The sequence below is a fragment of the Gambusia affinis genome, linkage group LG24 (assembly GCF_019740435.1).
Source record: "Gambusia affinis linkage group LG24, SWU_Gaff_1.0, whole genome shotgun sequence".
In the NCBI taxonomy this organism is placed as follows: domain Eukaryota; kingdom Metazoa; phylum Chordata; class Actinopteri; order Cyprinodontiformes; family Poeciliidae; genus Gambusia; species Gambusia affinis.
Genome location: NC_057891.1, coordinates 7,444,259 through 7,468,851, shown reverse-complemented (window position 1 = coordinate 7,468,851; position 24,593 = coordinate 7,444,259). Strand labels below are relative to the sequence as shown.

At 38.2% G+C, this 24,593-nt stretch overlaps 1 long non-coding RNA gene across 1 annotated transcript in view; it reads right to left on the bottom strand.

Annotated features, from left to right (window-relative positions):
- LOC122827189 overlaps positions 1 to 24,331 on the bottom strand; it is a 42,705-nt gene extending 18,374 nt beyond the window's left edge. Inside the window, exons 1-3 of the long non-coding RNA XR_006369984.1 lie at positions 24,042 to 24,331; positions 19,374 to 19,440; positions 9,249 to 9,373 (exon numbers count right to left, since the gene is read on the bottom strand). This is a non-coding gene — a long non-coding RNA (uncharacterized LOC122827189). The remainder of the gene's footprint in view (positions 1 to 9,248; positions 9,374 to 19,373; positions 19,441 to 24,041) is intronic.
- Positions 24,332 to 24,593: the final 262 nt, after the last annotated feature.

Sequence of the window (24,593 nt, the reverse complement as noted above, 5' to 3'; positions counted from 1 at the left end):
TTGTCCTGACAGCTTTTCAGCACCATGGCTACAACAAGTGTTTATACATCCCTCACAGACAAAAGCTTCCATTCGTCAAATATTCCAGCTGTTGGTTTTATCAACAAATGTGTTCAGTAACCTCAACTCCCTCCTTCAAATCAATGTCAAATCGCCCTGCTCTTGCTTTCGCTGTGTACCCAATAAAGAAGCAGAGGAGAAACTGAATCCTGCCTAACATGGCTCCACACGCTCCAAAAAGCATTGTGTGAGCGTCACGTTTCAAAACTCCCATCAGTGACACGTTGCAGCGTCTCGATCCAGATGGAATCAATTGTTCGTTGGAGGACGACACTTTGTTTTCAAAGTCGGCTTCAGCTTCGTTGTCAATCTGTGTGTGATTCACACAGTGGTTTGTTTGTTGATGTGAACAGCAGTAAGACAAACCCCAAACTCCAAACTTGGAGTTCAGCAGTTTGTCCAACATGATTTTTGAAATTTCGAGGGCTTAATGTCCATCCATATTGAGAAGATTGAATCTGTGATGATGGCGTTGTAAGGAATGACAGTAAACGTCCACTGGTTGCTAATATGCGTTTTAAAAAAATGCATATTAGCAATCCCAAATTACCAAATGGTTTATACCTAAAACACATCATATACACTCACTGAAAACTTTTACATATACCTGTTCAATTGCTTATGAAGACAAAAAAGAATAGGCCAATCACATGCAGAAGTGGCTTTAGATATGGAAGATGTGGCTCTCAGCCCAGATGAGCATGAGCTCTGGGGTGGGAGATGGTTTTAGCACAAAAAGTTGTGCCAACTGAAGAGTTGCAACTTTAAAGAAATTGCGAATGAATCAATTTGCAACTTAGTGAACTATATATTCAATCAATGGTGTACAGTACCAGGACCACAGCTGGCTAATGAAGTTGAGGCTGGTGTCTGATCTGCAACTCTTAATTTGGTAATAAATTAAACAGTCATTTCATAGTTTGGTTTTCTGGGCCACATTTGATCCATATTGAATACTTAAGTCTTACAAGGTGCACAATAAATCGTCTGGAGCAGCATTCATTCAAGAACCACCACTATTCATATGGCAGCCTGTAGACATGGTGATGTTCAAACCGAGCATCCGATTGGGGGTGAAAGCAGATTTAAGTGACCAAAGCTGAAATACAGGATTTTTTTCTTTTTTAAGCATGTCTTGAGTTTAAAGAGGATCGGTTCTATAAAAATTAATTGTTGACATCTGAGGACTTTCTTCCAACAATTCTTCAATTAAAGCCAAATTTAGGCATTAACAATTGAATGCATCTTGTCAGCAGGTCCCCACCTGAGCTCAGGACAGTTGTGTGCACAAGGGTAAACTTTTGAAAATTTGTGTATTCATTGAAAATCCTCCATTTCATAACTATGCAATTCCTTGGGTTGGTCTATTACATGAAATCTCACTTAATTTCACCAAAGTTTGTGGTTGTGGAACAATGTGGTGAGATGAGACGTTCAGGGACAACGAATACAATCACAAGGCTCTGTAGAATCAGAGTTGTTTTGTTGTATCAGTTTTTTTGTTATGTTTTGTGTTGAAGAACCAGTAAGGGAAACCTCTCAAACTCTCAAATCCAAACAATTCATCCAGCTGCGATCTTCAAGTGAACGCAAAAGCCTTACGGCTGGTTTCCATTTTCTTTATAGAAAGTTGCGAACATCCCTTGACATTTTGTTTTCGCAAATCGTATTTCATTTTGCTGGAGTCACGTTGAAAGTCATCAGGCTCAAGTCTAAACACATGTCTGTTTCTGATCGTGTTTATTGTTTAACCGTCAAAACACGTCGATAGATATTAGGATGGAAGTGGGTTTTCTCTTCTAGTGGAAGACAGATATCTGGAGCTTGTTTTATCTGGGCGGATTCGACGTAAAACTCAACAGGCAAGGGCTTGGTGAGGTTTCTAATGTTGAGGGAAGAAAAACAGCAAACGCAGTCAAAATTAGTCTGTGGATGGCTTATTACAAACTTGCTTTGGTGATCTTTTAACAGAAACAGATGTCAAATGAACTGAACCACCAGTGGTTCTTTATGGGTTCCAACATACAGTTGAAACCAGATGTTTACATACACTGTGACAATGGCTCAATCTGGAAAACATCTCAAATGTACTCCTCCTTTGTGTGAATAAAGGGGAAACACCCCAAAAGAAATTACCAAATAGAGTTTTGAACCTTTGGGTACAATTTCCAGATGCTTAATGGTTTATCTGTTCAAAAACATTTTACACAAGAATAAGCATTATGGATGTCTATGTCAAGTCAAGAAAAAACAGCAAAAAATAGCGAAGATGCTGGCTGAAGCTGGTATATGAGACTACAGATTACAAGATTACAGATTGAAAATCAACTCTGGGACAAAGACGTCATTTTTTGAGACATTTTCTGTGTTTTGATCAAGTTCAATTACTTTTAACAGTTGTTACATCTGGAGTAAAATGAGAAACCTTGTAAGCCTGAGAACAACATCTCAGCTGTGAAGCATGGAGGTGGCAGAATCATGTGTATTTTGAAAATATTGAAGCAACATCTTGAGACATCAGCCAAAAATTCTGTCTGGAGGAACTAGCAAAAACAGCAACTAATCTCACCCAAATCACAGTTTAAAGTATCTCCTGTTTAGCAAATAGAAATAATTCAATTAATCCTAATTAGCCTGAAACAGGAGAGCTTTAGTCTGATTTCCCTTTCTACTGCAGCAGCAATGTTACAAGAGATGTTAGATCACCATCGGGAGGTCAGGGTTTCAGAAGTTTAGGTATGTCTTCTCTGACAGGAAGCCAAACCTCCTGATGTGAATGTTTTTCGTCTTCACTCATTCAGTCCAATCAAACCAGGCTCCAATCCTTAAAAAGCTGTATGAGCTGTTGAACTGTGTAAACTCTTAACTTCAGGGCCTCCTCATACTCCCTTTGTTAAGGTAATGACTGCCAGATTATTGAGCAATCTGAAAGGTTTTAAATGGGGCCGTGTGCCTCTAACCTACCAAGTGAAAAATGAAAACCAAAACAACGCCTAGACGTTCTGTACATGCAGAAAGCTTCAGGTTCAGGTCACATGTACAGGGACCCTCGGGAGTTTCTCATGGTGTTGTTTGTGCAAACACGAACCGGACTTACTCTAAGGCACCAGAACATACCCAGCTGCTTCACACTGTGCCACATCTGGAGCAGGTCTGGTAGTGGTTAGACGTGAGCGTGTGCGCTCTCCCAGACTCCCCCGCGCTCACAGCCACACAGTAAATCCCCTTACACATCTATACATACAGGAAACATTTCCCAAAATGTGCCTACCTCAGCGATGTACAAATGTTTTTCTACCACAGCCTTGTTGTGGCCCGTAACCTCCTTTTCCAATTTTGTAAAACGTGAAGAGGTTTTAAGTGGAATGAGGTGGGTGAGTAAACACAGTGCCGTTCACTCCTCTTTTCTTCTTCAACTCCTTCTTTTGGCTTTTCTTGCTATACAGCTCTGTATATTTTTCAGGAGCCTGACTGACCCAATTGGCAAGAAACCAAGAGTGTGGTTAGTGCCGAATAAATATGGTATCCCTCACACACACTTTTCACACACTACTGTCAGGTACTACCTTTATTTTGTCTTTATGTTTTCCAAAATTAGACATCTACATTGCTGTGGAAAAGTATTTGCCCCTTTACAGAGTTTCTCCATTTATTGCTTTTTCAAGCAGTTACAGGTTTCAGTGTTCCAGACAAGAGCCATCATAATACAGAGGCCATTTTTAAATGAATAATTACATTAAAACAGCAGAAGGATCCGAAGCACATCAAGAAGTTCCCCTATGAAGGAAGGTGTTGGTGAGAGGAATGTTTAAAAATCCTCTCATATGGGCGAATTAAAACAAAGCACCAAAGTAGAATGGGGCTAAAAATCTTCATCAATGATGATCTGACAAAACAAACTAGAAGAAATAAATAAGGTGACATAAAACTTCACAGAGCCTTAAAATCATCTTGCTCTAAGACAAAATGTATTCCGTATTAACAAACAAAACTATTTCCTATATTTTAGAGAGAATATGTTTGTCTATAGTATATGATGTGTAGCCAGATCTATTTCAGTTCAACAGAATCCAATCATAGACTCAGATTTAGACCCAAATAAAAGCTGTCTAAATTACAAAAGTTATTAAATGTGAACCAGTAGAAAGTTACTTAAACAAGACCAGATGAGATCCTACTGTAAGTATGGGGCGACAGTGGAAAGAAACCACTCTGTTTCAAACCTCATGACTAAAACCAACATGTCAATCATTAATCTTGAAGCAAATTTAACACATGGACACCTTTCACATTAACGAACTATCCTCACCCTTGGAAGTGTACTGAAGCAAGAAAGTATTCAAATCACCTCTGCAGGTGAGTATTGCATTAGTAAAGCAGCCAAAGACCATAATCTTGTCTAGACACACAAATGGATAACAAGATGCTGAACAAGCTGATGCACACATAAAGACAAAGGCTTAGAGCTCATCCACTAATCTGAAGCAAAGGGTAGTCGGCTACTGGGAAATGAGGTGGAAAAGAACATGACCACACTGAACCAAAGGGGAAAAACAAACTTCTTCTGAAACGTCCTGCTGATCCAGGGCAAAGCTTAAGGAGCACACCTGAAAAGAATCATTACTGTCTGACTCCTCTGAATATATGCTCACAACTCACATAGTAATATGCTTATACAGATGAATGCAGGAGAGAGATAATGTAATTGAAGATCTCTTCTACATTTCCTAGAAATAGTTTCTTAGAATTGCATTTATTCCGCTCGAAGCATGAATTTCTGTAATGACAGCACAATACCCAGTAGGGAAATTTCACCAATCAAGTAATTCGTGGTCATTTTCATAAATATCCGTGTCCGAATTTCCATGGTGCAGCAACACCACAAATCAAAACAGACCAAGTGTCAGTGTGTGTGAGGGGAAAAATGAATGAATGAAGCCATTATTCTGAGAATGTTTCATTCTGGGCACAGTGCAGGAGGTGCACCCGTCCACTGGTGGACCGCCTGCTCCTCCTGCTCCTCCTTAAGCTACACTGACACAGCAGAGTTAGTCAAACTTTGTTGGACTGATGTCGCAGAGTAGTGCTTGGCTCTTGCTCATTTCAACCTTTTTCTATGCAGAACTAGCTCCTAATTCTTAAAGCAACAACTACATGGTTGAGACTTGTGCAATTTAGGTGTCTCAACAGAGTAACCACCTCTGTTTTATAATTGTATGCCAGGTTTTGTGTTCTTTTTCAACTGCCTTTTTTATTTTGCGCACAAAAAATCCACAGAAATTTGCTCAGAGACAAGTTGCAGACAACTTGTCTCTGCCTCTGTTTAGTTTGCAAGGAATCACTTTTCAAAAGAAAAACAATCCTCTTAAGGTTAACAGGATTTGCCAAAAAGCAAATTAGAGTACATGTTTGAGAAACGGGCTGCATTAGTTAACAACATAAACTTATATGAACTAAAGAGTATTAGCCTGTCACGGTGATTTAAACTCTCTTTTTTTGTTGTTTTTGCTTTAAAGGATGCCGACATTGCTGCACACAAAGAATTTTAAAAAATAACGTTGGGAGTGTACATGGCCTGACATGAAGGTACAAATCCTGCCAGTTCACCTGAGGATGTGGGAGATTTGAAGGAAACCCATTAAGGGATTTACGGTGATGCAGGAACTAAGATGTTGCCAATGGGTGTGCAGTTCTAATTAACTTCATCAATAGCCTGACCTCATGCAATCCGAACTACCTGAAACACAATTTGTTCCAAAAGATGTTGATGAGGTTGAATGGGGACAAGATATCAACCAAGGTAAAGGTGCTAAAAAAACTGCTTTGTTCATCCACTGGTGTTTCCCCACTGATTCTTGAATCAAAAGTTATTAATCCGGTGGCTGTGAAACTCGTGGTTCCTCAGCCTCACATTAGCAATGGAGATGGAGTTGATCCCTCTCTCCATGTGTATGTAACCTTCAAACCAGAGACTAGGTTTCAGATTTGTGCGTCTTCAAATTTGTAAAGGCTTACTCTGTCTCATTTTAATAGTCATTCATAGTTAAGCTGCACTGTCACTTTTAGGTCAGGATTTTTGGTTCTTTCAGAATGTCACATTGCTGGAAATGTGTAAACTTCACACATGATTGTAGGTCAGCTATGTTTGCTTGGCAAGCACCAATAATTCTTGCGCCATAGGTGTCAATCTTTTAGTTGAGCCTCACCACCCTGACTGGATTTTGTTAACTTGGACTTTCCACAGCGGCTGTGCAGCGAAGCAGTGGTGCTGCCGTGATTACCGTGACTCAAAGCGCACCTTGGATCCAGTTATGCTTGGTAATAATACCAGACAGAAATGCAACACTCTGAGTTTTTCCAAAGCTGCAGTGTATCATTTTGAAACTAACAGTAAATGGAGAAATTTCCATTATTTTGTAGCTTCTTTTCATTGGCACCACCACTGTTTCTGATTAAAGTATTGGTTTCCAAAGTGCAGACTGTGAAGCCCCTGACCACCATTATGGGAAGGTACAAATCTGACAAGAACAGTAAATTAAGTAGTGGCGGTAAGCATTTCTGACGAAATACTCCAAAAATTGACCCAAAAATGTCAGAAAAGATATACTTATGTCTTTAAAAAGTCAATAGCTTGATGCCTCTTTATATTTTACATCTAAGATGATTTACAGATCCCTTTTCTACAAAAATCAAAATACTTTATATTTTTCATTAAAATCTTCCATTTTCAGTCAATTGCGAATCAGAAGGGAAAAAACAATAAAAACAGATATTTAGTTTTTAATTTACAGATATTTAGTTTTTAATTTACAATTTGAAATGTCACATTTAAGAGTTTAAAAGTCCCACTCTAGCAAGTATGAGCTGCTGACAGGAAAGTCCTGACCTTTAGTAAAAACAAAGCTCTGTAATTTTTTAAAATAATTTCCACGTACCACGGGAAACAAATCCAAATACCTGATTATATTAACAGTTCTCTCAGGAAAAGCTTTGCTATAACGTTGCTTCTTTTAGCTTTGGCAAACGACAATAAATATTTGTACATAAAATTGAAAATATGATCATTGGATATTTGAAACTGTTGTTTTGCTTGTACCTGCATAGGTCCTGATAAATTGTGAGGAACACACTCACACACACACGCCCGCAAGAGGAGAGAGGAAAGTTCTCTGTACTGTTCACACCAATTAAACTTCCTAAGCTGGCCTGTAACCATAGACATCTCAGTATGGTTTATCTCTTTCCAGATCAAGAGTTGCTCAGTCAAGGGGTGAAGACAATGAACAGAGCGAGCCGATCTGACCCAGTTTGCCGTTTTCAGAGAACAGAACATCACATCCTGGCTGTTTCTGCCGTCAAAGCCTATCTCCTTGCTCACTGGTCCTCCCAGAAAACAAAACCTTTCAGTCTGGAAGCTGGGTGATCACCATCTTTGTTTCAAGCCGTTTGGAGAAGCAGATGGCTGAAGCCAAGCCCGGAGACATTCCTTACTACAGAAAGCCTGCAGAACGTTTCCCTGTCACAATCCGGACTTAAAAACAAACTCCTCTTTTCTACACACTCAACAAATCTTAGCAGAGATATTATGCCCAAAGATTTATTGCGATTTTAATAAAAGCCTCAAGGTTCAAAGGTTAGTCCCCGTCTGTGTGAGTAAACTTTAACTGTTTCTGGAGGAGTATGGTTGAAAAATGATGCTAGGACAACTTATCTGGTGGGGATTAAGGGCAGCCCAGCAATTAGTCACAGCCGAAACATGTCAAGAGCCATTTATGGAGGTTCAGTGTAGCCATAAGGACATGTGGGAGAACCCAGAGCGATGGAGGTGATAATATAGGATAGGGTGTGACTATCGATTGTTTTTGTTGGTGCTTGGTTTGAGATTTACCTCTCCGCACCCTAATGACCCCTCAACTCCCCCGCGCTCTCCTCCCTTACTGAGGCTCCGTTAATGCAAGGCTTACCCTAACAATTTGCAGCTGTTCCAGACTGTGAGACCAAAACAATGAAATTAAGCGCACATGAAGAAACTGCACGAACAAGCCCAAAAGCAGGGCTGCACCGAAACTATTCAGAGAGAAAGAACGTGCATTAATACAGAAAACTTGGAAGTAGAGTAGCTTGTATCAAAGTTAGAGCTCCTTAAATCCTGCTATAACAAATAGGTTATGTTATTTAATGGAAACGTTATATCTGGTCTTAAGCTGAGGGATGTGGTACAAGTCTAATTTAAAAAAAGGCACAACCAAGGACTGGTTGCAAATTGGTCTGTTGTCCTGTTGCTAGAAAACCTACATACAAAACAACGGTTGCTTTGATTTTACAAGTGACATTGTTTAATGTGCTGTCATTGATGTCTCTTTGATTAAATTAACTTGAATTCTATTAAATCGGTTTTTCTCCAACAAAAAGTGGGGCAACCTAGATTTTTTATTTTTTTTTATTTTTTATTTTTTTAAAAAGGGGTTCCGTGGACATATTATCAGTAATCAGTATTTTCCGTGCACTACACAGTCTAAGCAACCACTTAAGAAACAAAGTGGAGGTTGTTCCAATTGCATTGCTACTTCTCCAGCTAAAATCTTAAAGATATGAAGATTATTGGTTGTTATGCACGTGTAAACAAAAATACTGTACCATGAAAAAGTATTTGCCCTCATAGATTTTTTTCCATTTTTGTATTTTGGCGCACTTGTTTGTTTCCGATCAAACAAATGTTAGAAGAATCAGTCTACGCCAACACACACTTCAGTTACAGAAAGAACCATAAATAAAGTTCAGATTCTGGTGTTTTCATCCTCAAGCTGAAGCCGTAGATCAGGAGAAGGGTAAAAAAAACAAAATCTGATGCACTTTATATTCTAAAGAAAAACTGTCATCATTAACTAGCTATCGATAAGTTGTGTGCCAAAAGTTGTCGTTTCTAGACGGGTTGCTGCAAGTTTAATATCTTCATTTTTTACTTGAATTATGCGAATATACGTTACATTAGAGGTGAAAAGGTTTTTTGTCATGGTCTCATCTTTTAAGCCACAAAAACTTGATGTTATATTGGGGCGTACATGTCTACAAAGTAATTACAAAAAAAAAATCATGTTCAAGAAAACAAATACTGAAATCTTTTTGGCACTTGAAGAATTTTCATTAGGCTACATTCAATAGCTAATAACTCAAGTCCAACTACTGACCTGGTAAACAGCAGAATCCAGACCAGGACTTTGAGTCCATCAGCCTGGTGTCTCTGTATGAATCCCCATTTTGTCATTTTTCATTGGAAACTGCCAGAAGTCCTCCCTGGGGATCTTTGTGGCTCCTGTAACAAACAATATTGATTTAGAGAAGGATCAATGGTGATGTGCTGTGATGGCGCAGGGGATAGCGCAACCCACGTCGACATTAACCGCATGTCTTCCCCCCTCTCCTTCCCCATTTCCTGTCAGCCTACTTTCATATAAGGGACACTAGCGCCAACAAAAGACCCCCTGGAGGGGAGGGGGAAAAAGGATCAATGGCAAATGCTGGGATTTGATTTAATTACATTCATTCATGCAACATCTTCCAGCATGAAACAGGAAGTGATCCCCACAAAACTGACAAATACACCAACAACCCACTTTTGTCCTTGTATCTTTATCTGAACCAGATGTGAAAACAGCAACTGCTTCTTGAAACTCTAATTTGGGGCAGAACACAGCTCTATAATTTACATCTTTTTGTTTCACAATAAAGACAAAGTCCAGAAGATCTGGAGCCAGGGTTGTTTTGTTTACACTTGGTCTGCATTATTATACGAGAAGCTTGACTTTTATGATCGTGGCCCATTTAAGCTGGGTCTTTCTGCAGCACCCATGCTGGAGTTTGGGGGGCCTCCAGTTTTGTGGCTGTCGCCTTGGCCGCCTGTTTTCATGCTCTGCTTTTATTGGAGGCTTATTGGATTGTTCTGGGATGTAGCCTCGCCACAAAGCAACACCGTGGCTGGCCTGTGCCGTCTGTTCTTCACAGGGAGGAAGAAACTTGATCTGCATAAAAATTCTTTGGGTTCATTTAAAAATCTACATTGTGCAGAAGATGGACTAGGCTTTTTATGTGGATACAGTTAATAGAGCGGTGCGTAGTTTTCAGGGTTTGTTACGATTTTACACAAGGCAATAGCCAAAAACAAACAGATCAGTAAGTTCAAACTACACTTTGTTTCAGGAGCTCTGAAGGAAAAACACACCCACTCACAGGAAAAGGTGATTATGATTTCTAGGTTAAATCTTACCAATAAAAAACATATGTACACCAACATTCGAACCAATTTTTAACTGTGTCCAGTTACAAACAGAATGTGATTGATGCTGAGCATTTTTTGGCCATTTGATTAAATACACCTGTTCAATAGCAATACAACTAGCCAGTGAACAGAGATATACCATCCCAACACGTCGACTTGTTCTTGTGTCATCCACCATAAAAACAAACTAATTAGATGGTTTGTAAGATATTCGAAGCAGCTTCAGATGTCTTACAACGTTTTACTCATGAGTGTGTTGGAGCATCAAGTGTTAGAAGACCTTTACTACAGGAAAATGTCGCCATAATTGGTCAATAATGGGTCAGAATCCTGTGTAAACATGCGAGCCTGGATACATCCTGCATTGTACAATTGTTCAGGCACAGTTTGGGCCACTTGGTGCCAACTGAGCCTCAAGATTGTCCAACATGGAGGACTGTTTGACACTTTGGAATGGAAACCTCAATGATTTAACCAAAGCAGATCCATCTGTTATCCATCCATTTTCTCACATGCTTATCCCTCTTGGGGTTGCAAGTGGTGCTGGTGCCTATCTCTAGTGGTCAACAGGCAAGAGTCGTGGTACACCATGGACAATGTTGATTTTGTAATCAAAAGACTCAAATCTTTTGAGAAAAGCTTCATGTGATAAACCATGCAGCTGATACAACACCTGATTGCACTGCATGAAGTTATTTGGGGTAAACTAAAAGCAGACCATGACAAAATTACTTAGTCTGTACTGTTCTGAGTGATTTCTATTATGTGAGGACAAGATGATTCCATCTATCAAAGGAGGATATTATCAAAAAATTAAAAAGATGAACACTGCCCTCCAGTGGTCATGGACAGCTTAGGGTCTGATGGTCTTTTTTCTCATAAAAACTGAAGATTTTGAGATTTCTCCATAAAACATTATATCAAGTGAACATGTAATGTTAAAATATAAAGTAGAACCTGAATCATTTATTATTGATGGAGCTTTAAGCAAACTACAAGAAGGACATGTATAGAATGTACTTCTTGGGGGAGCCTACATCCTGCAGTGTTTGCAGAATGATTTTGAAAAATATTCTATAAGTCTGTTGTAGGAGTATCAGAGCCAGGGGCTTAAAAAGTCTAGACAATGTGATAGAATAGGCTGGTTCTGAAATAACTCTGGAATATCTTCAGATTATTGTGCAAAGAAAGACTCTTTATAAAATCAAGACAACCTTGAGCACTGTCTTCATGAGACTAACAATCTGCAGTCAGAGGCTTCTTCAGACTTGCTGTAAAACAGATTTCAAGCTACTAACAGCCAATAGCATCTATAAAAACCCTGAAGAAAACTGTATGATTTCCATTTAATTTCCCTCTAGGTCTAAAAGTATTTTTGAAATGAATTGAATTAAAGCCTTTGGGGGAACTAATTCAAGTTTCTCATCTAATTAGTCTGGAAAGAGAATGGCTCAAATAAGTAATTAATGATATTTGTGCCCATGAAGGGTAGATAGGTGCATCTAAAAAATATTTTAACAAACTCAAAAAGTGAAAAAAATACAGATTAATTATTTAAACAGACATATTTCAAATATTTGTTGAAGTGGCTTAACACAAATAATCTAAGAGTTGTAGCTAATATCCTGGCTATGTCTCTAAATTTCTGAATGAGCATCACTTCACAATCCTCCTAAGGCTGCAGTCAACCCTGTCACTTGTTCTTCTTTTTTAAAATCACACTTTTTCCTTTCATTAGTTAAACCTTTCATTATTATGGTTGGGTACAACCAAAACCTTTTGTAGCTTACCTTCCTTGTGGAGGACGACAGCTACTGCTGAGTTTCCCCTTCTGAGTTTAATTACAGAACTGGATTAACTTTTAGATCATATTCTAATCTATCAAAATGAAAACAGACCCGGAAAAGGCGACTTTCAACATTTTCAGCTAGTTTATATTTCCTCACCACCAGAGGGAGCCAGACTCTTTTGGTCTGCATGAAGGTTTTGCCATTCTCCCTCCTATACTTAAACCAACCAAAGGCTGAAGCTGAAGACTTGGCTCACTGATTGAGGTCTAAGCTCAGGGACATGTGCTTCTTGTTTCTTCTTTTCTGACTCCTCCCAACTGTCACCACAAGAAAAATAAAACACAAGCTTTGATATATGTGCTTTATTGAATTTTGCACATTGTCCTTCAAGTTCTATAGTAACAACCTTGACAGGGACAAAATAAAGGTTCAATACTTATACACTGTCACCACTAGGCGGGATGGAGAACAAGCAAAGTAAGAGAAGGCATTTTTCCTTATCCATAGGCAAAAAAGAGCTTTTATCATAGTGACACGTTGAAAGTTAAAGCAAAAAAAAATAATGGGAGGTTGATATTTCCTGTCAGATGAATGTTCTGAGCGACTGTGTGTCTACCACAAACACACACCCAGATGTTATGTGTGACTGCACTGCATGCACATTCCTAAAGTCATCTTGCACACTGTCACATTTTCCTTTCAGAAAACCTCAGAGTGGAAATGAATGAATGAGTCTGCCTTCATTGATCATACCATCCATAGTTTCTATTAAAAAAATTAAAAGGTGAACATTTATCACTAAATAACATAAAATACTTTCTTACGACTGAGCACATCTGTTGCTCTTATGTTTTCTATGTAAAGCTTTCCAGAACTAAATTTTCAGAGTTCCCAGCCCTAAAATAAATACTAAGATACTAAGATGGAAGGGTAATGGCACTGTAATGTCTAAATTGTGAATGGGGTTTTTTAATGATGATGATAAAAAAAACATTATTCTTCCTGTTCCAAATTTCACCATCAGTTTATGCCGTATTTTTCTATACAGAGCAGTCCTGAAGTTTCGAACATCAAAAACCACGCAAACATGCAGGAAGGAAGGAAACGAGGAAGGAAGAGAAAAGAATAGTCACAGGATAGAAAGGGAGAATACAAGGAAGGAAACAAGTAAGGACATGAGAAAATGTAAGGAAAAACAAACAAAATATGAAGAAAGAAAATAAGGAATAAATCACAAAAGAATAAAAGGAAGGAAGGAAACAAAAAATAGTGAGGGCAGAAGAAAGGAACAAAGGATAGAAGCAGATTTTAGAGAGAGGGAAGGAAGAAGGGAAGTAAGAAGGAAGGCAAGAAGGAGAAAAGAAAGGAAAGGTGAAGAAACGCATAAAGAACATCCTGAAGGAACAGAGGAAGGAAAAGTTTCATTCGCAAACAATTTGAGAATGTATTTCTCTAGACATGCACTTTATTCAAGTACATGTCTAGACCATGTACTTGAATAAACTCCACACAGTAAGAGGAAATCTCTGGACATATTGTGTTTATAGGTTAAAAGTTTGGCTCCTATGAACTCTTTTGAAAGCAGGAAAACCTTCATCCTTCATTTTTGTATATTTACCTTGTCTATTTTGTCTGCCACTCATGGTTTATCTCTTTACTCGACTCTTACCTTGGATCACTTGTCAATAAACTCTAGGTTCGGTGTGCACCATTACTTGGGTATGTTTCTCTCCTTGTTGTTGGAGTGGACCCACAGTTTGTCTTAGCTGTTCAAAGAAAGGAGCTGTTTTCTGTCAGTGCTTGCTAAGCAAGACGCTCTTTTACAATATTGTAATGTTTGATTTGAGTCCAATAAAGAGCATGCGTTTTCCCCAACTAAATGGCTTCCAATTCAGCAGTGAAATCATCCATTAGTCAGCAGGAACACACCGCTACTGTGACTAACTTGGATGATGAGTCCTCATCTGCTTGTGGGCAGAACAATGGCTGCTGATTGCATTTCAGCAATCTCCCACGGCTCAAGTGTTTGGAGCATGTTAAGGCAGCCATGGACTTTTTTCTCCACAGGATTTTTAGTGATGGTCCAGTGGGTTTTAGTTGTTAATGGTATTGTTTGCAATCACTGATTCACATCAATCAGTAGAATAAAAAGCAAGTCCTTGCAACACAAAGAACCACTGCAAGCAAATTTAGTTTCTCAGGTCTAGCCGGGTAATTGCTAAAGAGATTGGAAGCAGCTCAAGCAACCTCTAGAAGCAGAAATAAAAAGTGTTTTCCGTCAGAACTGGACTGGTACAGTTCATGTGTTGACAGCTCTCAGAGCTAAACATTGTAGCAGAGAGCTGAAGAGTGTCTTGGCTTGTGCAGTAGATATTGGCTGCCGTATTGACAAAATGTCAATACGGCAGCCAATATCTACTGCTATAGTTCTGTGGAGTCATGCCAAAGAGAAATTGGTAATCAGTTCTAAAGCAGGGATAAACAGTAGCTCAAAAAGAGATAGATTGGATGTTCAAGCGGTAACTTTCCTAATGACTGATGAACCACAGGCAAGTCAAAGTAAAGTCAAACACAACTTTAGTAATGTGTCAAGTGTATTCAGTTTTCAGAGGAAACTGGAAGGCATAGACTACAGAGAAGGCATAAATATATAATATGCACCAGTACATCAGTAAATGTCTAGACCATGTCTAGACCATGTCTAAAATATTTGAAATAAATTGCAGCTTGGGAAGCTAAAATACCCAACTGCAATGCTTATTGTTATACTATTGGTACAGCCAATCCAGAAGCGCATACATTTTTCTTGGTGCTGATTGGCTGTACACCCAAGAGCAGAGACAAAGAACAGGTAGCTAAAAGCTTTCTTGGAGGGTGTCTTAAATATTTGGGGATTCGCTATTCTGCTGTGGTTCCTAACCTGCAGAACACCTCTGTACATCCCAGACAAGGTGACAGTTCATTATGGAGTATTTGAAACATTTGGTTGCATTTTCCTTTCAAAGAATACCTTAAATTTTCAGTTTCTGAGTATTTGAGGGTTAGTGCCGCAATGACCTTCAAGTGCAAGCCTCTTTATTTAGGTTCGGGGGTTACAAGTTCAACAACTGGAAATAAGAATAAAGAGCTCCAGCAATTCCTGAAGTGGAAAATGTCCACACACAAGTTGAGTTTCTCTAGTCACTTAGCTCTGGGGCAGGAATGGACTCATGGTGAGATTTATTGTGCTACCGCAGGGTCACAGCTGAGACGAATTGAATTAGGACATGCGTCTTTATCTATGGATGGTTTGACGTCAAATGTATTCATTCCAGCAGCCAATGAATCACCCTTTCGATGTAAACAAGGAGGAAACTCATCATATAAACTCTTTCAACAGGTTGGTCTCACAGAAAATCCTTCTCCTGAACTACAGTAAACAAATTAGAAGGAGCTGACATCAGCCCAGCATGGTACTGTGGTTATCTCGTGATAAGCCTGATTCAGTCTGTTTCCCCTCTGCAGGCCGGGTGGAAGTGTGAGAGTGGGGCCAATAAACCCCTCAGTATTTGCTTTCCCCTCAAAGAGACTATGTGAGGAATGCTGGGAATTTAACTGATCCCAAAGTGTCCCGGTAGGGCTCCCATGTGCTCCTGCCCAGCTCACGTTCTGCTAACAGCCAAGCTACCTGAAACCGAACACCAGCCGACCACCCCGCCGTGGGAACGCAGGCAGAGTGAAAATACATTCATGAAAAGCCCCTAAATAGATTTCCCAGTCTTACTTGTGGAAGACTAAACATCACAGGTACTAACAGCGCAAATGTTACTCGGCTGACAAAATTGAAAAAAAGTCTAACTTAGTATTTATTTCTCAGCATTCTGACTTGAGGGAAAAAACAATAACCAGGCACTAAAAGTGCAATACAATGAGCTGAAACATATGTTTCTGAGCCACATTTCTTGCCCGTGGCACTTTTTCTATTTTTTAGAAAACATTCATCTGGAAACAAGCCACGATCAAAATTACTTTAGGGAAAGCTGATATCCTCCTCCTTCTGAATAAAACCAAATCACAGGTAGAAAAAAAAAAAGAAGCACAAAGCACATAAGGTGGGCGCAAAGCCACAAATGATGAAAGCTGGGTGCCATTTTATTTCGTGGCAATGCAATGTAATGTAGGCAGAAGTCAGCAGAAATCTTCAGTATACTGCATGACACACAGAGGCCATGAATTGAGCTTCATTAGTCGGCATAATGGCCCAAAAACAAGAACTGCGAGAAAATATCCCAGCAGTCATCATAAATTACAGAAGTAATAACTGAGCTGCTTCTAATGAGGTTTGATTAAATGTTCCAACTCACTTTATGATTACTTATAGCGTATGCAAGTTCAACTAAAATTGTACAAGTGCTGTCGTAGAAAAATATCCTGAGAAAAGTTTAGAAATTAAAAAGAGTGATGGGTGAATTAAATGTATTCAATGATTAAATAACTCATGGAGTTAAAACTCTCAGTGGCTTTCTATTGTACTTTATCAGTGAATCACACCATTGCAGCAGAATACTTCATGTATTTACTGTAGGTACAGATCTTGCACCATCTTAATTAGATGTACCAGGGTTTTGAACTTAGCAGGGCCGTTACAACATCTCTCTTTTTTTAAGTCATACTTTGCAGATTTGCAGGATTACCTTCAAATTAAAGGTGTTGCTCTGCATTGCTACTGGATCAAATGTGCAAATATTTATTGCAGCTTCTGAAAGATCCTTTATTCACATTTTGTCATATAGATTAAAAACGAATCACCTTCTGAATTTGTTACTCATGTCAATTTAAAATTCAGGTGGCTGCAAAAATTTGTGATGGAAATATGACCTCAAAGAAAACTTGGTTCATCATTTCTTTTAAAATCTAAGTATATGTGTTTTTAAACTTCAAGCATTTTGACAAAAATCAATTGTTTACTTTTTTTAGTTTTCTGCCATGTTTGCTAGTTATTTTGCCCTTTCACCTTATTTTTACACTTACAGTTTTGGTTGTTTCAAGCCTGACATATCCAAGATATGAACTGTTCTATCTACAATCTGTTGGTTTTTTTTTAATCATATTTTCCTCAAATCAAGAATTTGGACTCCATCGAGTGCAACAAAAAATATCCCAAATATCCATCTGAACTGGTTTTGGCATGGATACATAAAGCAGGAGTTAGCTGGGAATCTTCAGTTTTTCCTTTCGTAGGTGGAACATTTCACATTGGTTGGCAGCTTTGACACAAACAGACAGATGAGCGGAGGAACGGAGTTGCCAACAGTGGGATTAGGAGTTTGTTTTGACTAAATCCAAAGTCGAGCAAAGCCAACTGAAGTGATGTGAAAAACAGCGATTTTGCTGGTGAAAGGTCAAATCTGAGGTGTGCGCCTGTTCCACACTCCCGGTTGAGTGATGAACGAAGAGGCCAATGAGAGCCCTTTAGACTGAGCGCCGGTGGGTAATAACGCCCACCTATACGACTGATTCCCAGCCGTTGCCGTGGTAACAGTGCTGCTTGATAAAATTCTGATTTTATTTCAAAAACGGGAAGGAAGCAAAACAACTTGTTGGCCTTGAGGCTTAAAGGATGAAGAACCACATGTCATGACCTTAAAGTCAGAGATGGATAAAAACAAAAATCCATCCCAGAGGTTTCCCTGCTTTAATGCGCCTGATTCAACTGATTGCAGCTCAACAAACGCCTGTTAATCAGTCATCAATTGAAATCAGCTGGACTGAAGCATGGAAATACCTAAAACATGCAGGGTAGTGTGTCTTGAGGACCAGGGCTGGGAGACACTGTTCTAAAGTGATACAAAAAAATCATTTAGCTGTTGGTGCACAAAATAATCTGCGTAAATTTGAGCTTAAACAGAAAAAAACTCTAATATTTCCTGTATTTTGAAGTGATTTTTATTCATGTGCATGTGTGGAAGAAGACAGTTTGCCCTGATATGCTTATGTGTATTAAGGAGAGGTAGCGAGGAGGGTTTGGCGTGGGTTGAGCTGTTCATGTTTATTCATAGCACCGCTGATCTCTTCACAGGTTTGGCTACCATTTGCTCTTTCATCTCATATAATATATTTTCTATTTTTTCATTTTAAATAAGCCTGAGATGGATTTTTGTCCACAAACTCTGACAATGCATTTCACACGAATCCAAATGGAGTCAGCTCAGTAGTGGGCAGCTTTTACCGAGTTCGCACAAAAGAAGAAAGTACATGTACATTTAGAAGCCACTCATGATGTGGACTGGACTATCATCTTGTTTCTTGCTTTTCTCCAGTAACACACAATACACAATACAACATGGCTCCTATTTCAAGTATCATGATGAAGCTTTTATTTTATTTTTAACCTTTTTACCCATTGCTTATACAGCAGGATCTGCTGGCAATACAAGTATTTGGTTAATTTAGATGATTTTGGGCTAATTTAAGATTTTCTCAAAGCCACAAAATCGAAAATGAAGGTACGGATGGATAGTAGAAACAGAATTAAATAATTTGTGTTCAATTTCAAAAAGAGGTATTGACCCCGTGTCATTTTGGCAGTATCATACTGTGGGCCTGTTTTGTTGCAAATGGTGCTTTTGTGGAATAATAAATAACCCAGAATTATTCAATCTGTAGTCAAATGAACAGCTGGGTTGTTGACATATGGACACCTCTGCATGTTCCCACACCAAAATATTGAACTATCAGGACTAATTTATGAATGGATGAACCAGGCTAACAAGAACTGACCTCAACCTTGTTAAAAATGTATCAGCTATTCTCGAAGCTGGGTCCAGAGAAGGAAACTATTTTTCAGAAATTTCTCTAATTCTGCTACATTTAAAGATTAAATATACAACTGGAAATATGCCAGAGCCTAACAAAAAGTGTGTGGGTTGTATCCAACTTAATAAGAGACATTTATACAAATATTAGTTGGGTTGTATGTGAATATTTAAGCCTCTATTTGTAAATTAAAGTCTGTGGATGAGAGAAAATCAACTATAAATTTAAATTTGTGCATCTGCTTCATTTTTTTTTATTTTGTTAAATAACTTGAGAAATATGTTGCATAAAATGTTTCTCCCTGAGAAAGACAGTTGAAATAAATAATCTACAGTCAAAAACTGTTCAAATTTAGTCGTTTTTCAACCAAACCTTCCGAAAAACAAATCATATTTGACCATACAGAAATATGACACACAAAAATACAACTATACAACAAAAATAAAGCTTACCCTCCCTGACATGTTGGCTGGTGAGAATATTGAAACAGTGCAAACCAGTCGGCCAGCTCCTGAAGACCTAGAAAACAGGAAACAATACTGGTAATAGTATATTTTTCTTATACAGTAATTTGTTATATATATGCTTCATACTCTTGTGTATGATTTATGTATGGTGTATTTTGAAAACTTAATAAATATATATATTTTTAAAAAAACATAATAATAATTCAACAGTTTCTTTAAACCACTGAGAGACAGAGCAGTACTTCACTGATTTCCAGCATAGTTACAAAGAGGAAGATTGAGTGATGTTTAATAGAACAATTAAGAGCCCTGATAATCATTTGCACAGATATAAAAGTTAAAATAATAATAAGGTAAGAAAATAATACAGAAACATTCCAAGTTAGGAAAGTAAGAAAACATGACTTTGTCTAATTTGTGTCATTCTACATTTTGTTTTGATATAAAAAAAATTTACTCTTTAATCTGTTTTTGCCAGGCTAGATAAAGATAAAGCAATAACAGACATCAGATGACTTTAATTTTCTGCCTCTGCAGAAAATCTTCCAAAGGAAAACAGCCAGACTCTCTAAAGGACGTCGACAGCATCAATCCTGTAATGCATTTCAATTTCAGACATGTTGTCAGCTGCCTGCATCTTTTCCCATGTGCGTTTCTTAAAAAAATAAATAAATAAAAATAAAAAAAAAAACACTGACGCCCCCGATTGTGGGTAATGCACCGCAGTTTGAATGGCTCGGCATCAGACCAGGATGTGAAAGCAACCTTTTCTTCCTCATCACCTGCCTCCTTTTTCCTCCTCTCTGCCACTTTCACCCACGCTCAGCTTTTATGGACTCTTGTCCAGAGTGAGTGGGTTTCAGAGCGTGTGTTTGTGGGCCTTTTTACTGTGACATTTCACCCCTTTTTTTATTTTTTTTTCACTTACATTTTCTTTTGACATATTTTTGCGTTGTCCAATTGCACAAAGCTTCTTTCGGCTGCAGTAAGAAAGCCGTTCCTGTCAAACCGTCATGCGGTTTGGGGTTTGGAAGAGGAAATTAGAGGAAAGAATATAAAATATTAAACTACAACTGAAGGCATTTCACTGATTGGCATAATAAAATATGAAAAATGTTAATAAACCTGGTTCATTTTGAGCGGCAGAGGGTTCAACAAAATTTAATGCATGTCATTTATTAATCTTCTTTTCCCCACTTCAACCTTATCACTGTGGAAAATTATTCCCTCCTATTTTTTTTTTTTTACACTTATAGGTTTCAGATCAGACTAATTATGTGACAAATATAATTTAAGTCAATATAAAATGCAGCTTTCATGACTCAGTTTGCTGTATTATGGGAGAAAATTTACATAAATCAACCTAAGAGGCCAGTTTTCTTTGTAGTCGTTGAGTTCAGACACTAAGGGAGGAGGGGTTCTGTTCATGTTCAGACTTTGATTAGGCCACTTCAAAACCTCCATTTTGTTTTATTTGGGCCCCTTGAGAGGAGCAGTTAGTTGGTGTGTCCTGCTGGATATTCTAAGCAAGTTTGAACTTCTGCAACTGATTTGATGACTTTTAGTAAGTTGAGCAGATACTAAGGGAGAAATGCAGTCCCAACACGGACATCGCCATGCTAGGCTATTCAGAAACACTTTTAGTTTCACAACAGAAGCAACAGGAAGCTTTCAAAAAGTTCCCGCCATTACAAGAATATTTTCCTAGAAGCTTTGGTCTCTCAGGAAAGTTCACAGCTGTTCGATGTTTTCTCCATACATACAGCGGTTTTGTCTGTGGTTGAGTGGATTTGCTATGCCATAGAAATGGATTTGCAGACTAATAAATGTCAGGTATTGTTTCCCTGTTTCTTATTTAACTTAGATTTAGGAAAGATGTGTTGCTTTTTCAGTTTGTTTAGCCTACTTTATGTTGTCAGACCGATTTTATTAAAATGATTTAGTTACTGTAGTTAATTCATGATTTAACAAGAGAGAAAATACTTTCTTCACATTTTGATTGGTATGAAGAGATTTTTTTTTACTAAATAGATAAAATCCTTTGAAAATTGCTTTTTAAGGTCATCTTTGTCTGATATTAACATTTTCGTGTTGATCTGAAACATTTAGCTGCGACACAAAGCAGAACAAGACTTTCTTTCCAACCTTGTACATCGCAGCGACAGCTTTTGAAAGTGCAGCAGGCTGTGTGTTGGAATTAACCGAACAATTTCTCTAAAGCACAAACACTCTCCTCTCATCAGCGGGATTCACACTCGACTGTTGCCATGGCTCTGCAAATCTGCCTGCGTCTATCCGTCAAGGCCAGAGTGTTTGACAAAGATATTGTCTGGAAGCATGATTCACGTTGCACTCAATAGCCGGGATTTGTGTGTGTTGCTGCCAATGTGCGTGTGTGTGCGCGACAGAAAGAAATTTGTGTTTGCTTCTTCTATCATGGGAAAGAAAGCATATGAAAGCTGAGTCCAATGTTGAGCTTCAATAAGAGTATAAGCCAAGGATTTCTGAGTTTCTCACTGTTTATTAAGACTCAACACACGTAAGTCACCCAATGACAAAGTATCATCCTCACCTTTCTTCAATTCTTTGGCGCTTTAACACCAAATGTCACGCTTTTCCACAAGCAACGCCACCCAGAATTCGGCTGAATCTGTGACATTTTTCCAGATTAACGTTGAGATTTAACTGGCAGGAATAAGATGTTGCATTTCTTGCCTTTTGTTCAAATGGAGAGAACGTAGCTGCTCTTTGCCAGAAGACGCCCACGCGGCCCATGTGTTCATCTTCACTCCTCTCATACACGAGATAAGTACACACAGCGCTTTATTATGCACTTGAAATAATAAAAAAAACTGAGGCAATCGTCCGCACTGGCAGGTAAGTACAAGACAGAGAGCTTTTTTGGTGTTGTTTTCTTCCTGAAATCCACTGGTGGACAGCGCTTTTTGGGGAACTTTGGAACGTGAAATAACACTTTTAGGAAGCAGGTCAGGAAGTCCAAAAGATTCATAAACCTACTGAGTGTAATAAAACCTGAATAACGGATTATGAAACCTGTTTCCAATACAAATAAAAGGTGCAGAACGTAAAGATGAATCATCTGGTCTCAGAGTTTCCTCACATTTTCACAGCAGACTTCTTACAACACACAAACTTATTATCTTTGTCACTGTTTGTTTACTTTATTTTTAATACATTCAGACGGTGCAGAAACATTCATTTGAAAGTAGAAGAGCAATGTTTGCATAATTACCCCTATCTCTGTGGGTGCTTGAAACTTCACCACATCTGCTCAATGCTATGTTTAGAAAGTATCTTGTAGCAGCTTGATTAACAACCTTTTATACCTTATAAAAATTGTTACCAACATTGCTATGCAAACATGTTTAGATCACGATAACTTTTCTTTCTTTACAACCACAAACTTTACTGTATATTAGTGGAATTTTTTGTGAAAGAACAACACAAAAATGCAAATATTTTGAGGTGGGAGGCAAAGGATATAATACTTTAGAATATTGTATACTTTATAATTGTATCGCAGTTACAGCTGCAGGCAAGAGACTGAAAGTTTTGGTTATTCGTCTCCATCAGCCCACACACACACACACACACTCAATACCCCCACCACCTCCCAAAACATACACACACACACTTCCCCATTGAAGTCCTACATCAATAAACTTTCCAATCTAAGCTGATTAGCAAATAAATTTTACCAAACATAACCCTACATATTTTGTAGGGCTATAAATGGTTCCTATAGCTGTAAGCTATTTTAAAGACACCATGATGGTGAGTGAAACAGCTTTCAGCCAACTGACTCCACAAATATTATCTCAGGTGAAAGATTAAAAAAGCCATTTTGTTTATTATTTCGCTAATAATATTTATATATTCTACAATAACCCTTGTATGTACATCATTTTTTTGGGTCCTTTTATCGTTTTTGGCCATATTTAAATTGGTGACACGCCAACATATAATGCCAACAACTAAAACAAAATTTAATAAAGCTTTACTACCACAAGTGCTCAAATAAACCTGTCTTAAGTTGAAAATTATAAAACAAAGAGGGTACTGTGTTACTTTCACAGAGAAAACGTGTGATTGTAGACGGATATTTTTCATCAAATAAAATGTTCATTCTCAAAAAAAGAGAAAATATATTTAAAATCGAGGACGCATAAATTTTAATGCTCATTTTCGCTCTGTAGTAAAAATAATTAGAGTTTCATTTGGTGTTTTCATGTCTTGTCCTCAAGATAGTCCAGCAGAGATATATATTCTTATAATATTCAACCAAAACAAAATTATTATATTATTCACTACACAACTACCCTATACTAAATTTATATGCAAATTAATATTAGGCAAAAAACAAGGTAATTTGAATCAAAACCTGTCAATGCCTCAATTTGTCATTTGTGGATATCAGTTAGTTATTTAATTAATTTACTTTTGTCTTTAAAAAAATAGAATAGCACACAACTTATATTTTTTGAGTGTCTAATAATATTCTTTATTAAGTAGTAATTTTACCCTTTAAACCTGGAGCCATTTTCTGTTCCACTGAAAACACTAAAACTAAAACCTAAAAGCAGCACAAGTTCATAATGTTACAAACATCATATTAACCAATTGTGAGCTTACCTTAACACCATTTAGAGTAGGGCGAGGAGCGCATGGGGTGCAGCCTCCGTCTGGTACCTTTCTGTTGGAAACGCCCGCCTGCCGCACCGGAAGTTAAACAAAACAAGACGTTCACAAGTCTATTAGTCGCTACCTAAAGTATTTTCCCGTTACCGTTCCATTTTCACTTCTATATTTCTTTTAATTTCCCAATTAAATGTAAGTTAATGATTGACTCTTTGTAGCGGCTAAGAGGTGAAAATGTGCCTCAGTCACCTTGCCTCGAGTTAATTGGCACCAGGTGGTTCTAATTGACAAAACAGCCAAGCCTCCTGAAAACCAATCAGAATCCAGGAAATTCCTCCAGCTATAGCAGGGGTGTCAAACTCCAGTCCTGGAGGGCCAGTGTCCTGCAACTTTTAGATGTGACACTGTTGGACCACACCTGAATAGAATAATTAGGTCATTAGCAAGGCTGTGGAGAACTGCTCTACACAAGGAGCAGGTAATTAAGCCATTTCATTCCAAAGTTTTGCACCTGTAGCACATCTAAAAACAGTAGGACACCGGCCC